Source organism: Hyposmocoma kahamanoa, unplaced genomic scaffold (genome assembly GCF_003589595.1).
Source record: "Hyposmocoma kahamanoa isolate Upper Pololo Valley unplaced genomic scaffold, ASM358959v1 92, whole genome shotgun sequence".
In the NCBI taxonomy this organism is placed as follows: domain Eukaryota; kingdom Metazoa; phylum Arthropoda; class Insecta; order Lepidoptera; family Cosmopterigidae; genus Hyposmocoma; species Hyposmocoma kahamanoa.
In genome coordinates this window covers 18,769,772-18,785,242 of record NW_020654748.1, presented here as the reverse complement: position 1 = coordinate 18,785,242, position 15,471 = coordinate 18,769,772, and the positions used below count along the sequence as shown (strand labels likewise).

General features: G+C 34.0%; 1 protein-coding gene across 3 annotated transcripts in view; it reads right to left on the bottom strand.

The window, feature by feature from the left end:
• LOC113236430 (elongation of very long chain fatty acids protein 7-like) overlaps nt 1-15,471 on the bottom strand; it is a 149,504-nt gene that overhangs the window by 43,179 nt on the left and 90,854 nt on the right. Inside the window, exon 1 of one of the 3 annotated variants that reach the window (XM_026472487.1) lies at nt 15,224-15,397. The exons of the other annotated variants lie outside the window; for them this stretch is intronic. The gene's annotated coding sequence lies outside the window, so the exon portion shown is untranslated. Of the gene's footprint in view, nt 1-15,223; nt 15,398-15,471 lie in introns of those variants that run through there. 3 annotated transcript variants of the gene reach the window in all.

The window sequence follows — 15,471 nt, the reverse complement described above, 5'->3', positions numbered from 1 at the left end:
GGATCTATCTGAAGACTTTTCTCCCAGTGTAAATCACGCAATGACAATAGTTCTTTCAGTTGTTGGTAGATGGCGGCACAGCTTACTTTCACCAGGCTTGCACTCAAACTTGAACTACACTTAGCGCAATGTCAATGTCGAGTCAATATTGCTTACATATTGCGTATACTGCAAAGTCCAATGCTATTTTTTAAAACTTACGCGGCCTTCACATTCTATAAGGATTTTGTCAATTATTTATTAGCAATATTTACATGCAGTTTCCATTTTAAACATTTAACAAAACAAGCGAGGGAAATATTGTATGGAATTATTTATACCATGTAATGTGACAATGTTTCGTACTAAACTGATATTTCAAATATGATTTATTTTTATTTATTTTAGTAGTAGTAGAGCACCTTGTGAAAGTGTACATCCTCCTATTTCTGTCGTCAAGCAGGAATGTGAGCATTACTGCGTTCCGGTTTTGAAAGGTAAGGGTGCTGGTGAAATTACAGGCACATGGGACTTGTCAACTTGTATTTCAGGGTGAATAGTGCAGGGGCAGTACTCCTCAGATCTTTGCGATTTAAATCTCTGATTGGCACTGCTACTGTTAAGGACATGCGACACCAGATGCACGACCTATTCGTAATGTCACTTGGTCATGAAAAAAAATTGTAATATTGATTGTAATGAATTATGATGTTTTACTACTGTAATATTAATTTATTTTTGTGAAATTACTTTACTTGATTTATTATATTTTCAGTTTCATAATTATTTGTTATCTTTATTGGCTATATAGCCAATTGTCAATAAATAAATACTTTTAACTATTTTGAGCGTGTTTTGAATTATTCGAATCTATAAAGTAAACAAAGATAATATTAAATGTTGTCATGAATGTTATTGGAATTTTTAAATGGAATTTTAATAATTTTATTGAACGGAAATCATAAAATAACTTTTAAAATAGTGCCAAATTTGACTTAAATGCAATCAATGAAAATGTACGAATGCAAGATACGTTCCAATTGTGTTATCAAATTACAAACTCACCTTATTAATTTTAATGATAATGACTAGACATCACATGTAAGACAAAAGTCTTACGACAAATTGTAAAGTATGATTGAAAAGTTGCGATATTACAAAGCAACGTAATAAGTATAATCAATAATAGAATTAATAAAAAAATATAATTATTCTCATTTTGAACACAATCGGTTAATAGTGCTTGAACGCTCCCAGGATAGTACATCTGTCTATTTCTTTCATATGATTTAGTATGTAGTTCCATATCGCTCTTGTTAGATGTCAGCTAGCCAGGCAGACACAATAATTAACGTTTAAAAAGTAAAACTCATCATCCTGGCATGCCATTCCCATTCAACTTTGTGTAGATCATGATACGAATTTAAACCATTCAGTTTTACCACGTCAAGTGAATTGCATGGAACTTGGCTGGCTTGTTATAAGCTCATAGTTCTGGGGGCCCCCAGAATAGTTTTTACAAGATTGTGCAAATATTTCTTATTAAATGATTCGAAATTTAATTTTTATGTTATATCCTAGACTTTGTTTAAACGATATAATTTAAGTGTAATTAAATATGTTTTGCAACGCTAATGTTTAACATTTCGAACGCAAGAATCATTGTGAAATTTGATAATTAACGCTGAGAGAAAGATATAACCTTGTCACATTACATTATTGTGTACGCTTGTAAAATAAAATACGCAATTTTGGGTATATATTGTTATATTTTTAATAATATTACACAATATTATAGTATACAATGAAATAAAAATTAGATATGTGTTGAACCAAAAACTTATGATCAAAGTTGCTATTGGTTTGCGTTTTTGTTAGAATTAATTAGAAGTACTTTATTATATGTTGCTTTTTGCATAAGTTGAAACCACAAAATATGTTACGATAAAAACCATTTAGGTTTTAGCTGTAGTAGAACTACCAGACGTTTCATTATTAGTTCAATAACTAAATGTAAAACCTATAATATATTAGATAGTGAAGTAAGACTTATTACATATTATCATTATATATATTAAAGAGTAATTATATATTATTTGTACATTTATTTATCTAACAATAAGCTGTCTTTTGTTTATTTTATTTTGGTTATGTATTTGTACTGCGTGCAACAAAGTGTATTTGTATTGTAACAGTCAAATTTGGATTTCCAATAGATCCGTCGAACCCACTAACCATCCCATGGCCCTATAAATCTTTTTGTTTATACGGGCCGGAACACGGCAGAGTGCACCCTGTTTGCACTGGAATCACTTCGGAATGCGCTTTTCTTGACTCCTTGAGTCTATTCCCCTAAGGTACTTCTCCCCTTCCTGGGTCGTGCATGACACAATCTACGTCTTCGACGTCCGCGGAGACGGGGCAGTAGTCACTGTTTTTTATTGACACATTAAAGTTAGGTTACTTGTGCAATATCCTAGATCAAGTTATTTTGACGACAGTACTACGACTTATTTTCGTTATAAAATAAATGCTACTTTCCACTACCGCTTGCCATTATAACCGTAATCGTGAAACATTATCGAAAAATAAAAGAGAAGCAGTAGTGGCAAGGAACCTGCTACAAGTGACAATCGTTTTGTATTATTATTGTTTGTTCTTCTTATCTACCAGTTGTGTCCAACGTAGCCGAGACGTGGGCGTTAACAACAGGCATCGTCAACAAATTCAAGTTTGCTCAGCGTGCGATGGTGCGAGCTGTACTTGGGGTTTCTGTGATGGACAGAATCCCTAACGAGGTCACATTTCAGAGAACTAAAGTGACCAACATAGCTCGCAAAATCAATAAGCTTAAGAGGGGGCCAGGCATGTCTGCAGGAGACTTGTTCTGGAATGGCGACCACGTCAAGGAAAACGTGGCGTGAGAGGCCCTGCGGCAAGATGGACAGACGACCTGAGCAAGGTGGCCGGCAGTGGCTGGATGCGGGCGGCACAAGACCGGGAACTCTAGGGGAGGCTTATTTCCAGCAGTGGATGCGTGTAAGCTGATGATGATGATGGTGATGTACTTCTTATTGTTTTAAATCTATATTTAATTTCTGGTTTAAAAAATTAGAGTTGAAGGAATGTCATTAATATTACTACACCAACTACTATGACAAGCTTAGGCCAGAGCTCCACTATTTTATGTAAAGAACTTGTTTAGCGCGTATATCCGAAACGTAGAACCTTAACCCAGATGGAGTTTAATAGTCATATTAACATTGGAATAGCCAACATAATATTGACATGACATTTCACAACGTCTTAGGAAAGTCGACCTTGCGTGTTTCGGCAAATCGTGGATTCATCGCCAGTTTATTATTTGTGTGAAGGTTATCGTGGTATAATAGAAGCCCTGTGGACATGCGTAGAGCGATTTAATTACGTACTGTTAGCAGTTGCCATTCTTTACTACAATTAATGCATGTTTAGATCTAGATTTGTCACTGTAGTGGCAATTTCAAAATACGAGACGCTAACAAAAATGTTGAATTATGATAACATAGTTCACATGAACTATTGGCCACGTATACCAGGACGTTTAAATTTAAAAAAAGAATGTCTTCATACGTCTTTTGTTTTCGATTAAACAATCTGTAAAAATTATGTAAAACATCAAAGATGATTGAAATTATACTTTTTTCAAATTAAACGTTCTGTATGAATGGCCAAGGTTTATAGGTATGAAAATTGTTATAATAATTCCACATTTTTTAGAGTCCATCTAATTAATATGTCCTTGAGTTTATTTACCAATACATAAAATAGTAAAATGGCAACACAAGCGGCAGCGATGGAGGGGGAATTTGTCTGTTGGTACAGAGAAGCGGTATAACGTACGAGAACCTATTTTCTAAATGCATGCACATCGAGTATATAACCAGAAATAGAGACGATATAAGGGCCATATATTCCTGGTAACACATTAGCGATACAGCTCTTATAAATATCAACTCCCGTTTGCACTGAAATATAGACAGGCCAACTACTGACCTGTGTGTACGTCTCCGTATATTCCAAAAATATTCGTCTCTCCCATGTCTCTCCGTATATTCTGTATTTATTGTAATAAAGATAATATCTCTAACTTTTTCTTTTCGGTGGTGTGGGAAAAACAGCAATATCTAATTACAAAACAAACGGAAGCAAATTTCATCGGTAATTAAATATTAAAAATGTAAGTTACTATTTTCGTCAGTAAGCTCAAGTTAAATGGTCGATTTGAAGTGAAACAGTTGACGACACTCATTGATGACATCCGTCATCAATGGGCGCCAATCGGAGCGCAGTTGTCACGGTAATGTTATGGCAGTATAGTTTTCAAACAAATTAAATGACATTTCGTCTCTATTTCTGGTTATATACTCGATTTTCGAAATATTACAGAGGTCACTTCAACTTATCGGAATGTCTTTGGAGAAGAATAGAACAAAAGCGTCATTCAGCTCAATGTAGCACGTGTCATCCGTATTGCAAGTTAAAAGTAAACTAACATTGTGAAAAAAAAATTATTTACAGAAATAATATAAGAAATTATAATTAATTCTTTTATAAATTACACCTGTCAAACATCTGCACAAATGTGTAGTCCGATGTGCCATTGTCCGTACTTTAGTTTTTACAACTGTATTGAACCACATATGAGAAGTTCTAGTATAGCCCTAGTTTACTACTCATCAGTGCAAATAACATATCATGAACTATACAAATCTGCTCCCTTAATAAAATGTATGGGTTTCGTTTACACACGTAATAAAAGGGACGAATAAGTGCGATACTCTCGTGATTACTGTGTATTTAGTAATCATTGATTAATGTAGCTGTCAGAAAGTGACATGCTAATCTAATTAGCGATGTAATGTAGCCACTGTACAGATATAGAACTTGTCGATTTTCTTGAGCTTAAGGCAACTGTTTGCAACTGCCAGTCCCTTCTACATTAAAAATTCAAATAACGTTGATCTTTGACGTTGACGCGTTCTCTGAACATAGTTGTGACCAGCAAAATGCATAATTATAGCAGTAATATAAGAGATGTTATAGTGAAATTTCCTAAATATCTTTTTATTGACATTGTTATTGTTTATTATTGTGGTTTTAACAGCATATCCATAGGGGAATTTTTGCGAAGCGGCTGTTGGACGTAGGCTTACGGTCAGGACCGCACTCTTTAAAGTTTTGATAATTTATTGCCGCCATTTGATTTGAATTGTTTACAAAATACTGTATTAATGATTAATTCTTGATATTTAACAATATATACAATGTTCCATGTATCGAAGTATCATTTAAATTCTGATAATTTATAGCGACATTTAGATTTTTTTTTTTATAAGATGTGTATTAATTATTAGATCTTGAATTAATATAAAAATCTAGAAGGTTCCGTATAATATTTAGTTATTATTCCGTCATTGCTACGACAATTTTAACAACAACTTCAGCATAAAGTCATCTCATTTGTATTCGAAGCGTCTCTTTGATTTGTCAGATAAATTGTTAAGAAGAATGAGAAGAATTTAAATAACTTATTATATTATTTTAAGATTTGGATTAAAATATTGCCTAACTCTAAGTGGACATTCGAGTTCTATTCTTAGATATATTGTAGTTCTAGACTAAATTTGGGGCAGGCAAAACATACAGTTAGTAGCAGTAGAGCTTCTTGTGAAAGAGTTCGTCCAGGGAAATACCTCCTTACCTATTTCTGCCGCCAAGTAGTAATGTCAGCATTACTGTGTTCCGGTTTTGAAGGGTAAGGGTGCTAGTGAAATTACGGGCACATAGGATTTGTTAACTTATGTGTCTGGGTGAGAGGCGCAGTGGCAGTGCCCCTCAGATCTTTGCGATTTAAAGCTTTGGTAGTGGCACTGCATATGTTATTAATAGGCGTGTAGCTTACCATCAGGCGTGTGACTTATTCGACTCGTTATTTGATAGTATAAAAAAGTTAATTTCAAAACAAATTAAAAAAATTGTTTTGATGGTGTTAATCGCCAATTGGGTAAACAGAGACAAACTAATGTAGTGAACCTTTCGTATGATAATTAAAATCAATTGTTTTCAGTTCTCAGATATTTTGTAACTTTTGCAGTATTTACTTCCTTGTTCAGCATAAAATTTGCATGACCAAAGTTTGTTTTTATTCACTCGTAAGTATCAATTCGTTCCGTTTTAGTGGAATTAACTTAACTTGTTAACGGACAAAGGCGACTACTCGTATAGGAGAAGCTTAAAAATGTCATAAAGTATGAATTACAAAAGAGTTTTCGTAACTCGACCTCTAGCTATTTCGGTTTTGGTGTGACCAAGCCCTAATCGCGACGAACTTGTTGCGTAGTCCCTTTGTATATATTTTGTCTTAGAAATATTTAAATGCATTCATTAAGAAAATATCGTATAACTAAATCATACAAGATTTTCACTTGTTTTCTAATAAAATAGAGTGGAGAAGACTTGTATTTTAGCAACCAATAGCATTAACGTATTTCGTTATTTCATTAGATCCGACGAAATGAAAACATGCATGATACGAACGAAATTTCATACTTTTTTAAAATCTAAATTTAAGGAGTTTTACCGTGCCCGTTAATGGTAATGTCTCTCCGTAATGCTACTTAATTTATACATCTAACCTAGATTAAGACTATCTAAATATATTTTGTACAAAATCTAGGCTTCGTTCGACGAAGGAACGGCCAGTATAGTGTTACACCACCCAGTCTGCCGTATGTTGGCCACGGTTAGCTATCAGTAGTTCGAAATGACATTTTCCAGAAATGACGTTTGGTCGAAATTTCATAACCCCGAAAGTAATTTAGAGAGGAAAATGTTTTTTTCTATTAAACCTAACCTAACCGAACCTAATCGTGTCTTAGCGATAAACAATCAACAAATCCTGAAAGAACAACTGTTTCATTAAAATTACCAATTTAGTATCTGTCCTTCTTCATAATAGATAGTAATAAAAATGTTCTTCAAAGGTATGTATGTGTGTTATGTGGTGACGTGTAAACTTACATATGCGTGAATTATTAATTAAATACATATTGGCACGACGGATGCGACTGCCTTATAGGATCTCGTGTTATGTAATGAATCATGTTTATGGAATGTTTATCTCCATAGTTTTTATTTACCACTGCAACATTGGTAACTTTGGTTTTTAGTAGCCCAGGGGGCTTACCATAACCTTTCAAAAAACAATTTTATTTCAATGTAAGCTTATAGTAAGCTTATTATAATATTACCATATTCGTACCACGACAGACCTATCAACCAAGTAATGTATTATTGCTAAAGTGACTGAAAGAACGAATGATTTCCCAATATTGTCTATTCCTTATTAAAAATAGGAAAGAAATAACGCTATATGAACTGTATAATGCCATCTCTTTCTTTTTTGATGTTCTGAATACGATAGAATGCTATCGTAGTATAATGTTACAGTACTTAATATTATTTACCTTCAGAGAATTTAAACTGCCAAAAAATAAAAATATGTGAATGAAATCTATGAAAATTACGTTATTTTCAATTGTTTTTCCGCATTTTCATGGGGAAAAGTAAGTAAAACAAGCTGAGTCTTAATTGTCACGTTGTGAATTCGGAATTATAGTCTAGTGTCAACTGTTAGTGTCGCCAAGGAGCATAGAGATGTCGCTGTCATAATTTTACGAAATATAAACATCGCATATTTTTATTTAACGAGATTTTTTTTTCCTATGTACTATTAAATAAAACTGCGTAGGCAAAGACCATACTTGTTAGGCTCCTAACAAACTCTCTAGTCTATCGCCTCATTCAGTTTCATCAGCCTTTTCATTCATGCTTTTTAACTCACGATTCTTTTAACTTGGCCTTTCTTAAATTTACGTCGAGGCTACTCTCTCCCCAAATTAGCTCTTTAAATTTCTGTGTGGTTTCGAGTTCTTAAGTTTTCGCGATTGTTATGCTTTGAAAATAAAATTAGTTTTTCGGATCTAAATCGCGTTTATTTGTATTTTAAAACTAATAAACTTTTCGGGCCCTTTACAGGGTTCCATGGCCACGGCTGACACAGCCATCTGCCTTTACATGTCCAATTGTGTGTTACTGTGTAGCGTGGTAAAGTTCATATCGTCCAATTACTATTTACTCTTGCATTTATATGATAAAATTCATGTAGTTATATGTAACGACAATAATAAACGTTAGTTAGTTAAATATAGAGCCACTGCTGGGCAGAGAGGACTTGGGTTAAGATAAAGATAAATTTATTTAATTACAACTTAAGCCAATACAAGTAAAACAAAGGTAAGGGAAGCTATGATATTATTAAAATGAACAGTAAAAAAGGAACCTTAATTACAGACTTTTTACAAAGCTATTCAATTAAATCTTAGAACTCTAATAGTGTTGTTGCGATGCCTGCCGAAGTAAATGAGTACCTGTATGTTAGGCATCTTGTAAGTGCATAGTTTCTTTATATTAAATCTTATAACTATATTTCATTAACAATATAACAAGTAATCAGCGGTTTTAATTATTTGTTATATAATTGATGAATATGATTATGAAATAACTTCTAGCCAGCTTTCTATATTATCACAAATCCCATTCTTTACGCCAGGATTTTACGGTCTTTTTACATTCTGTCATGGCGAAATAATGCAAAGTAGAATTTAATTTTAAGTAAAGAAATGTGTTAAAGAAGAAGAAGTGCAGTTATATACGAGAACAAAAGATGATTACTACAGGCGATCTTCTTTGCGTAGTAAGAAATACCGTCAAAGTGACTACAGCGAGTGTAAGATCACTGAGTCGTATGTGAACGCCACTGTTAAGATGTTGTGCAACACGATCACTGACCGGTTAAGTGCACGCGAACGACAGGATATTGCGACTCTCAAGGTAAGCGAAAATCAGCCCATTCAGTGGATCAAAACTAATTTGCTTGGGATAGTACGTTTTTTGGCCTTGTGTGGAATTCGGAATTTATTATACGTAATAGGCATTTCCTCATATTTTTTGTACACTTTATCTTCTTGATGTATATATTTTTTGTTACATTAAACCACAAGGAAAAATATTTACGCCAAGATTCCCCATCGCCAGGTCGAGTGGTGTTGGTATTAGGGTTACTTACGTCACATCAAGATCACATTTACCTTTTTTTTAGTCATGGTTTTGCAACTTTGCTACAGTCAGGTTTTTAATTAGATATAATAAAGTAACGTCAAGTTTGTTGCTTGTTTTTTCATTGAAATAAAAATAGTGCTATCACTGGTTCATTTAGTGGGTCATTCAGCTAAATTATATCTTTTCAAGAATTTGATAACAGAAAGAAAAAAAACCTGAATTCAACGTACATTGAAGTACCATAATCTAAAAGAGACTCGCGACCAGTAGTGGAGTTGTTCATAGTAAATAAAGGTCCATAGTTTAACTATTAGTTCAAAATATTTTTGGGTTCTTATAGCTTTGAAACATTGGATTTCTTATAATACATTTTCAGTAGCAGTAGAGCTCCTTGTGAAAGAGTTCGTCTTGGGAAGTACTGCCACCTTACCTATTTCTGCCGCCAAGCATTAATGTCAGCATTACTGTGTTACGGTTTTGGAGGGTAAGGGTGCTGGTGAAATTACAGGCGCATGAGACTTGTCAACTTATGATATTCCGCTATAGCCCGTTATAGTATTATATCTTAAATTTATCGTGTAGGTGTGTATGTTGAGCAAAAACGAATATTAATATCCAATTGAAAATCCAAATGTGGATGCGTGTAAGCCGATGATGATGAAAAATCTAAAATATTCAACAACATAAAATTTATGATAATTATTTTTTGTATTCAATATACATTCTTAAATTACGAACTTATTAAACCATTTAAAGTTTATCATCTAACAAGAATAATTCATTTTACGTTATATTAAAATTTAAGTAAATTGATGCTAAAGTTAAGCTGCCAAAAATCAATAGTTACTATGAGAAAATCTGATAAAATTGTAATAATAACCAGTATGTTATTATTATTAGTATGTTGTTATTATTTTTCTTTGTAGTAACAAAAAGCCCTGATTGCCAGGACAGTGTAATATGTGTTTCGTTAGTGTAAGTATGAGTGTGTGCATCTCAGAAATACTTGTCAAACCCACTGCGCACGAATTCATAAAGAGAAAAGAAGGTACAAGGAAAGAGAACAAAAAGAAGACCGAGAACAGAATAGCGAGCAAATAAAGATGGTCAAAGTGAGCATTGACAAAGAGATCAAGGAGCTAACTGTAAATAGAATGATGACAGCCCAATGATTGAGACATTGCTTCTTTATATAGGAAAACAGATATTTATTAAAAATACAACATCTGTAAAAAAGGAACTTATCTACCTCTTATTTAAAGATAAAGCAATTGACCTATTGTCTCTGTCATTGTACAGTAATTTAAAAATAACATATTTTTTATTTTATTTATTTGCCTGATTTGACGCCGTTACAAACCATTCATAAAATGTGCGAGTATTATTTTTCCCATCTATTGTTTTCCTAGGTCAAGTTCAAGACTATAAGGTGGATTTACGTAAAAACTTGTATGTTAATTATTTTTATTGTTTACCATTTCTAGAAGGGGTTATATAATGTAAGTGTATATAAAGATTTAAACAATTTTTGGTCTCGATGTCTGGCGAATTTTCCTAACGATTTAGTCTTTTGTCGTTTAATTTGTGAAGAGTAATTTTCGAAGAAAAGGCGAACGTATAATTGAAATATCATTATTTAACGTCTGCATTCATTTTAAGTACTTTTAGTAGCATATCAATATGATTGAGGTAGTTAGTTATACAACAATGAACATTTAGTAGCAGTAGAGCTCCTTGTGAAAGAGTTAGTCCAGGGAAGTACTGCTACTTCTGCCGCCAAGCAGTAATGTTAGCATTGCTGTGGTATGGTTTTGAAGGGTAAGGGTGCTGGTGAAATTACAGGCACAGGGGGCTTGTCAACTTATGTCTCGGCACTGCATCTGTTATGGACAGGCGTGTAGTTTACCATCAGGCCCAAGACGAACATCGTCCCGTCATTTGATATTATAAAAAAAAATCATGATTTTCCTACAGTCGCTTCCTCCTTTTACCATCATGGCCTCTGATACTTTATGAACAGCAGAGTGCAATACATAGCAAACACTTAATAGGTATACTGAAAAGGCAAACAAGAAGCAATAGGTACCTGATTTAATCTCAAGGAATATCTTTAATTTAAACAGCATAAAAAATTAAATGATAAAATTAGATTCAAAATCTCAGTTCAACGTCCGTTAGATAGCTTAAGAAGATTGACGTAGAACTTTGTAACAGTACTTGCAGAAACCAGTATTGAAAATCTAACCACATAAGAAATAGAGGATCTTGATTTGAAAAATTAAGGTATTATTTTTTATATTAATTACTACGTGTGCTCTGTAGGCATTCGTAGGATTAATTTAAAATATGAACTTTTCTAAATTGGTTTTGGTGTGGGTGACTTGGGTGGTGTTCCGGAGTCAATTTAGTTGCTCTGGTACCTGGATCTGGACTACAATCCCAATTTTTCTTTGTAATTCCATTGAGATTTTTTTCGCCTTTCTCATTCATCCTCATACACACACCCCGCTCGCTTATACTTTGCTAACAAAATCTTATTATGTTAAAGCCTTCCCCATGATATTCGCGCACTCCGGCCAAAAATTAAAAAAATAATGTGACATTGAAAAGAAGAAAAAAATGTAAGAATTTAAAATATAATAGAAGACATTGTCAAATGGTAAAGAAATAAAAGAAATAGGGAAATAAAAGGAGAAAAGGCTAACGAAGGGATTATTATACGAGAAGATCGGCGGCCGCCCGAAGACTGTGAGAACCACTTTTGGAAACAAAGGTGAGGCGTGTAGCTTTCTTCTTTCCGTTTCATTACAGTCCACTTTACCGCTAGACCGTCAGACCCTATAGAGACATTCGTCTCTAGGGATTCCATACCTCGGAACTCACCTCGAGTTTGCTCCGGTGGTTTAATCCGCGAACTTCCGCGCAACCAATATTATTTGTTATTCTGCTACAATTTAGTAGCACGTAAGTCTAAATACAGTGTCAGTGCAAAGGCACTGATGGCATTAATTTATTCAGTTACTAACAATCGATGTTGCTTTACTTAAACTATCATGGAAGTTACTATTCATATCTTAATTTTTATCTCGTTTAATCTTCTTGATATGTGTAGACTACACCATCGACTTGCCCGACGCGCCGTTGAAGATCAGAATACCAAAGAATTGCATTGGCAGTTGAAAAGTAGTTCGATGACTAGACTCGACAAGACACTATCCTTAACTTTTAAAAGAATTGACTTGAAATCCTGGTAATTGGAGTGGTTGTCTGTATTGTTGTTATAGAGGATTTTCCTATGCACCATAGATGAGTGGTGACCATCGAGCACATAAATATTGTTATATACTCGATCGTAGGTAGTGTGGTCTGAGTAGCAGTAACATACTATCTGTCTATTGCTTGCTTGCTAAGGTGGCGCGTACGGTTATTATTATTAATTTTATTTTTCTCAGCATGTTGGCTGGTATGAGCCGAAGTTACGGACCGAAATCAAGTAAATGCAGTATGGCGTGTGGAGGCTGTGTAATAAGAGCCTACTTCATCCTCTTCCATCTGCATGAACCTTCTGACAATGCGACATTACGGATGCGGACTAAGGATGGCTGCATTCTGTTATTATTATTATCTGTTTTAGACTCTGGCCTCTGGTCTTAAAGATTAATTTTGAATTTTTAAATGGGAGAGGCGATATTCTCCAGCAATGGCATAGTCGGCCGGAGTCAGGAACTCAGATTCAAGAACCGGTGAACAATACGTGCCGTATCGAGCAGGATGAATTCTGTGCCGGAAGTAACAGGCCTCAGAAACCCAAATCTAATTATTATTATTATAATTAATTACTTTTTACTTCCGGTTTATATTTTCCTTATCGATATCGTAAATATGAAGCTACTACGAGGTAATTCAAGGTTATTTTTTTGTTAATTTCCTTTTTAATTTGTAACTTTCAATTTATTAACCAAGATGACGAATATATAAACTCAAAATTTCAAATATTATACATAAAGTGCAAAATTCCTCTCTTCTTTTTTTTTCTAAAGCATATTTTTACTTCGCCGCTAATGGATTTGACAGCGCCATCGGATAAAACTCCCTGAAATGTATTGTTTTTCAACGACAGTTTAATACCGTGTTATTGTATTTATTTCTAATATTTATGGTACGGAATAATTACGAAAACAGACGCAAGTTCCGCTGCTCTTAAAATTGCCGTCATTATATACCACCACACTGACGTCTTCAGCAAGTGAGTTTGATGATTTACTAAGATATATAATATTTTCCGGTTTCACGGTAATTATGACGCTATATCAATTTGTTACTCAGAAAACAATTCCATTGTATGTTTTTATCCATTGCTTTTTATGAATAAATGTGTTTTAACATGTTTTGTATGTTCAAGAGCTCGAATTTTTGCAATTAACAGTAATAATCTGCCCGACAGCTTACCTAGCCTGGCTAAATTAGGGAATCCCCTTTAACAAGAGTACCAGAGCAATAGGACGAACTCCGGGTTAAACATTACCCGAGCATTTGAATCGGACCTGTTTGTAAAGGTTACTTTTTTTTATAAAATCAACTGACAGGACGAATAAGCCGTGCGCCTCATGGTAAGCTACACGCCTGTTCATTACAGTTGCAGTGCCACTCAGAGCTTTAAATTGCAAAGATCTGAAGGGCACTACTACTGTCACCCTGAGACATAAGTTGACAAATCCCATGTGCCTATAATTCACCAGCACCTTACCCTTGAAAACCGGAACACAGGAATGCTGACATTACTGCTTAGCGGCAAAAATAGGTAAGGTGGCAGTACCGCCGTGGACGAACTCTTTAACAAGGAGCTCTAGTGCTACTAATTTTTGATAACTTCTCGTCCTAATATATTATATATTTCAAGTTGAGATTCAGAAACCTGATTTTTTTATTTATGGCCGAGAGATATCGTGTATTTGCACCCATGATCCCATGAACCCACCTACAATTACACTCCTAATGTATCAAAATGTACATAATATCCAACTGCCTCCGTGGCCGAACCTTTTCCATGCTGATCTTACCGGGCCGGGGGAAATAGTTTTGGTGTAAATTGTGGTTGTCCATGTGTGTGTCCATGGCACCCGCGACACAGGGTTTTCCCTAGTGGGGGCTATTAGTTTGTTCGTTATTTATTTATAATGTGTGAAGTGATTCAGCGTGTCATATGAGTACTTTATAATGAAATATAGCATTAAAATTTTTCACTACGTTTTACTCTATATGAATAATTATATATGGAAAAGTATTTTTTAATACAAAACTGGAGGCATACTTTGTTTACGCCTGAACATATTTAGTAGATTTCAATGTACACTGCGAGTTTAACGTTTTTCCCAGTGCAGTTTGCTTGATCCTTTCTATTTCTGTATATAGAATAGTGAAGTAAGATTAATCGAGATTCACTAAAGATCTAGTCGTTCAATCATTGACACATATATTTTATTATGTTACGGAAGAGATACTAAAAACTACGTAAGGTACGAAGATTTTGCTTTGAGGTTACGAAACCTGTTTAGTTAATAAAATGCAAACAAACTGTTTTAATAGAGGACATATTTTAAAAATAAGGAAGCGATGAGTGTTCTTCACCACATTTTAGACGTTGGAATAGGAAATGTTAAGACTTGAATCTGTTTTATGGCAATGAATTAATTTATGATTTAGGGTTTTGTTTTTTAATTCAAAAGCGTGACATTGTAAAATACCTCAAGGTTTAATGATCATGACGTGATTTACACGGGCCCAAGTCAATTTTAATTCAATTTTCCCTGGAATAAGTACATATGACGTTTTTACAAATAAAAAATAACGCGTATTATAAACAACAATGTACGTTATAAACATAAAAATATAATTTAAAATAATTTTCGAAAAATACACCTAGCTGTTCATTAAAGACAATGCATAAATAAAAAACGTGGACGTGTCTCGGCAAGGGGCTACGCCGTAGACACAAATTTGGAAGCTTTGATAACTTTAGATCACGGTCACGGTCAACGTATACCTACAATGCTGAATTCAAAATGGAATGTCACATACGTACCTTTTATTGAAATCCCATGAACTATAAAACACTTATTTTACTAATTTATTAATTACCCACAAACTAGTAGAAGTCAAAATTAGTTTCACTCTCAAACATAAATAAATTTTTGGAAACCTTTCTTCAATATCCGTGAGTTTATTAAAAACTTTAATTATTTCCTTCTGGTCTGATGACCTTCTTACGAAAGGCCCACTACCAACTGAATCGAGATCTGTAGTCGCATTTTCATATATACAAACTCACAA